Here is a 5,428-nt window from a genome sequence, read left to right on the forward strand (position 1 = left end):
GCTTTCCAAAACTGATACTGTGGTTCTTCTGCAATATCATCAATGAACCAGACATTCCATCTCTTTATTTCAACATTCTAGTACAATGCTCCCGTTTTTAAGCTTTCGTCACATTGTTTAAGACTATGGTTTAAGATTTCTATTTATGATATCCTCATTGCAAGAAGAAGTAACAGCAGGAATATAGACGAAGTCGGTTCACCTTAAATAGCCAGACCCAAACAACACTTCTGCTCACATGTCATTCACCAAAATTTGGTCACGTTGCCAGATGCATGGAAAAAGAGGCTAGAGAAATGTTGACTTTCACTAACAGCAAACATGAGCCCCTAAAATCTGGGCCTGGTTATAAAGAGAATAAGAGAGTACGCACTTTGGCAGCACGTATACTAGAATTGGAACAATACAGAGAAGATTAGCATGGCCCCTGAGCAAGGATGACATGCAAATTCATGAAGCATTCCATAGTTTTTGGTTTTCTGACTTTAACAAAAAACAGGAGAATGGATGTTGGACTATGCCAACAGGATTTTTCCATATCAATGTCCATTTCATTTACTAAAAGAGAAGATTGGAAGGAAGGTTATAAACTTAATGTAGGTAGTCTTGAGTATTTACATGCTATCACATCATGTATGTGGTAACTTCAAATGTAGAACTATGAATGTGAATATGAAATGATGTAGATTGGGGATTATATATTATTTGGATAATATATTTGGAAATCTAGTTATTTTGTAGAAAGATAAATAATAAGCAAGAGAGACCAAGACATTTTCAGAGGCACAGTGACTAATAATGATGAGTGACTTCGAGGTGGTCTAGAATAAGCAACTTTATTTTTTTCTGTATTCTCTTTCTGTATTCTGTTTGCAACTGGACACCAAGGCTACTTAACAGTTTTATCTGCTTGAGCTGTATCTGCATATTTTTTAAAAGATATCATCTTCTATCATCTTGTGAGCCTTCCCTACCACTTTTATTCAATTCACTCCAGTCATACTGGCCTTCTTTTTTTTTTTTTTTTTTTTAAAGATTTTATTTATTTATCAGAGAGAGAGGGGGAGACAGCAGCGAGCACAGGCAGACAGAATGGCAGGCAGAGGCAGAGGGAGAAGCAGGCTCCCCGCCAAGCAAGGAGCCCGATGTGGGACTCGATCCCAGGACGCTGGGATCATGACCTGAGCCAAAGGCAGCTGCTTAACCAACTGAGCCACTCAGGCGTCCCTAGCCTCCTTTTTTTTTTTTAAACTTTCCAAACTCACTGCCCCTTCCTACCACCTGCCCTGGAAATTTTGTTCTTGCTACTGATTAGGCTTAAGCCGCCCCTGTTCCTGTGTATTCATGGGTCAGTTTCTTGCCTCCACTGTGTCTTTACCTCAAGGATCACGCTTACATTAGTGTCCTTTGTGGCCGCCATATTTAGAATTACAGCCCTTTTACCACAGCACTTTCACTATTTTTTTTTCCCTCTCCATAGTATTCATTACCACTTGTCATGCTATATTATTTTTTAATTTGTATTTAATTTTTAATTTTTTTAATGTTAACTATGTTTTTTGTTTTATTTTTATTTTAAAGATTTTATTTATTTATTTGACAGAGAGAGAGAGAGACAGAGAGGAAATACAAGCAGGGGGAGTGGAAGAGGGAGAAGCAGGCTCCTTAGGAGCAGGGAGCCTTATGCTGGCTCAGTGTTAACTATGTTTTATTCAGCGCTTTATTCCCTATGATTTCCCGTGCCTATACCACATGGTAAACTTAGGTCAACTGTGGAGTGAATTTAACACATTTGGATTATTCTTTTACTTAAGTGCATCGTATAAAAATTTCTTAAACTGCTATCCTAATAAGAATTTTATACCTGAAGAAAATTCTGGAGACTGTTCTGATTTTGATTTATCGATCTAAGAGAAATAACTTACCTCAGAAAGTTGGAACCATTTCAGGAGCTGAAGCACTGAAGTTTGTCTATACCCATGGTCCTGTAGGTTTCTATTCAGAAAACATCTCACAGCAGTACTTATCTTCCTTTCTTGGAGCCCAGTTGTGCTAAAAAACAGAAGGCACTAATAAGATATCTTACATATATATGGATATAAAAGCTGAGTAGACTCATAGAGGAATATATTTCTTAGGGTATCTCATTATAGAATTAGAATTAAGAGTATATTAAACAAATGCATGTGCAATATGTTGCAAATTCCCTGTGTTAGAAAAATTGATTTTAATTCAGACTTCTCAAATTGTGACAAGGTTGACCAGGGCGCCTGGGGGTGGCTGAATTGGTTAGGTATCTGCCTTTTGCTTAGGTCATGATCCCAGGTTCCTGGGATCCAGCCTTGCATCAGCGTTTCCTGTTCAGCAAGGGAGTCTGTTTCTCCCCCTTTGTCTGCCCCACCCTCCAGCTCACAGGAATGCTTGCTTTCTCAAATAAATTAGTTTAAAAAATCTAAAAAAAAAAAAAAAAAAAATTGGGCCAAGGTGACTTTTAGACTTTATGATATTATCAATATCCTAGTTTAATGCACAGAAAAGCATAGAGTTTAATGCATAGAAAAGTATAGAGTTTCCATTAATCCATTTAGTAGGTTTAAAATATATATCTATTTTTTCCCCAAGAAATATTCACATCACAAGAAAATGGCAACACATTTGTGTTCTCATCTTATTTTTAATGCATTCATACTTTGAAATGTTATATTCACCACAAACTAATTATTTTCAGTTTTACAGCTTTGTTTTGAAATTAGTTTTACTAGATAGTGTAAAAGTTTTAACTTGATTTCATATAATGTGTGTGATTTATTTGGATACTGACTGAACTCCTTTTTCCAATTTATTTGCAACATCAAATAATTTTCCTCAGATTAATGTAATAGTATTCATCATGATAAATTCATAATCATATAAATAGAATCTTTTTGAGCACTGTTACTTTCTGGTGCTTTACAAGTATTACATTTAATTCTCACAACAAGCTGTAAATTAGATGTTATTAACTTCTGTTTTAGAAGTGAGAAAACAAAAACTTTCTGAAGTTAATTGACTTAACTACTCCATAAGTCATAAATCAAATATCTGGTGCCAAAGTCTGCATTGTATCTTCTCTCCAATTTCTTCAGAAAACACTTGCTTTCTTTGTTGATATATGTGAGAATGAAGTTATCTTACAGTTTTATTACTACAGCTTCTAGGGTCATTTGGGTGACTCAGTCGGTTACGCGGCTAACTGCCTTCTACTCAGGTCATGATCCCAGGGTCCTGGAATCTAGCCCCTCTCCTCCTGCTTACACATTCTCTCTCTGTGTGTCAAATAAATAAATAAAATCATAAAAAAAAAAAAAACCAACCCAGCTTCTAGGTACCATTGTGAAAGGACACTAGGAAGCAATGCTTTGTGTTCATTTAATTGTCTTATCTCAAAAATTAAATATTTTTGCATAACTAAAGCATTGTCGTCTGCCCATATCTCCAGGTCATTAAACTGAATAAACTTGTTATGTTTACCACATAAGATGATAATAACGATACTGATACTGTGCATGTTATGTTCATTTTGTATGTGTTTGGGAATTTGTACAGTCAGTCACATTTTGGAGTGTAATTTTATTGATGCTGGAGTTGGTAATGGGGGTGGAAGTTTACATTAGAGATGGCAGAAGTGATAGTAGAAAATATCTCTATTCAAAATTTAGTTTTGCTTAAACCATGGTTAGCTCAAGTGGGTTGCACTGAACTAGTTCATAGCTTCTGCCCCCTGGATTTGATGATGTAGCCCAGAGTAGTATTTGTGTTTTTATTTTGTCTAGGGAGCTGTGAATATCATGAAACAAGTGTATGCACAGTATGCTTTAATGGTATTTAAACCATCGCTACATGACAGAAGTTGGCATTATTAATGTTATTATACTTAGGTGAAATTTTCCTGTCACTTGTAATTATAACTTTTAAATATACTTGGTGACCTAGGATTTTTTTTTTTTTTTCTACATTCATGTTCTGTATACAACTGTCTGGAAAGCCTTTTGAATTGAAATGCAACATAGTAGATAATGATATAAACTTCATTTCCAGGTTTCACTTTAGGGAAAGTGCCCCTGGAAGACAAATATGTTGTCTGTTGTAGAAAGGGAAGTGATGATACTTACAGGCAAGAGATAGTTTTACCTTCAATGCCAGGGAACGGAGATGATTTTATACAATCGAAAATGTATCACACTCGGAACAGTTTAATTAGAAACTTATATCAAGCAATTTGAATATCTCAAACGCAGGGAAGTTAAGATTATATTCAAAGAAAAGACATGTGACAGGTTGGCATTTTCATTCTCCTGCCTTAAGCAAGAAAAATTTCAACCGAGATTTCTGACCTTAACATAAACCTCAATATAAAATACAATTCAAATACTGTCATTTCCTGAAGATTTTCAATTATTTTCAGGTGAGGAGAGGTTAAAGGTTTTTTTCTTGGTACTCTGTCCCCAAATAGCTCATGCTCTTCCTCCCCTGAGACATAGAAAAGAATGTAACTTTTTAAAAGTAGTTGAGGAATAGTTAGGGAGGGAGAATGGGAGAGTGAGAGAACCGGAAGGGAGTGGGCAAGGAGAAGTGTGTGTCTCCGTAGACAGACACAGGAAGAAACTTAGCGTGTAAGGAGGGAGACCTAAGCAGGCAAGTCTGAAGGAGAATAGAGGAAAACACCTTAAGGGAGAAAAAAAGGGAAAGCAATGCAGAGGGAAAAAAGATGTAAAAAAGTTGTTGGGATTTGAGATTAAAACACAGGTTAATATCTAAATAGTTAATAGCATTTCTGTAATTGGATTTGATACACAAGAGTTGGTGCAAAATTAAAATTACATGTATTCTTATTTTTAAAAACGTACAGGCAACTTAGTGCAATACAAATTCATTAATAAAGCACATTCTCCTTTTAAAAATTATTTTCCAGGGGCACCTGGTTGGCTCAGTGGGTTAAAGCCTCTGCCTTCGGCTCAGGTCATGATCTCAGTGTCCTGGGATCCAGCCCCACATTGGGCTCTCTGCTCAGTGGGGAGCCTGCTTTCCCCTCTCTCTCTGCCTACTGCTCTGCCCACTTGTGACTTCTCTCTCTGTCAAATAAATAAATAAAATCTTTAAAAAATATATTTTCTAGTGTTCTAGTCTCAGTGCTCTGTCCTCTTTCCCTTTCAACTTCCTGTTCCTTAATGCACTTGTTTAATTAGCTAGGAGACACTGCAAAGTGTGTGGTATTCAGTTTATATTTGAGAGAAATGATTAAGTAATTATAATAGCCAAATACAAACGAACAAGAAAAGCCTATCTAGTTTTGACCTCATGTAGTGAAATGGATTTAATCTGGTTCAGATAGAAAAGTAGGGTTAATGCTACATTCTTTTAATTTTCTTTGCTTGTTTCATTGGTTTCC

The 5,428-nt window shown here is 35.9% G+C and overlaps 1 non-coding gene across 1 annotated transcript; it reads left to right on the plus strand.

The window, feature by feature from the left end:
• Positions 1 to 369: 369 nt before the first annotated feature.
• On the plus strand, positions 370 to 472 carry LOC132026375 (U6 spliceosomal RNA). Its single transcript, XR_009406887.1, has one exon. It is a non-coding gene; the product is annotated as a U6 spliceosomal RNA (small nuclear RNA).
• Positions 473 to 5,428: the final 4,956 nt, after the last annotated feature.

The sequence above is a fragment of the Mustela nigripes genome, chromosome 10 (assembly GCF_022355385.1).
Source record: "Mustela nigripes isolate SB6536 chromosome 10, MUSNIG.SB6536, whole genome shotgun sequence".
Taxonomy (NCBI): Eukaryota; Metazoa; Chordata; class Mammalia; order Carnivora; family Mustelidae; genus Mustela; species Mustela nigripes.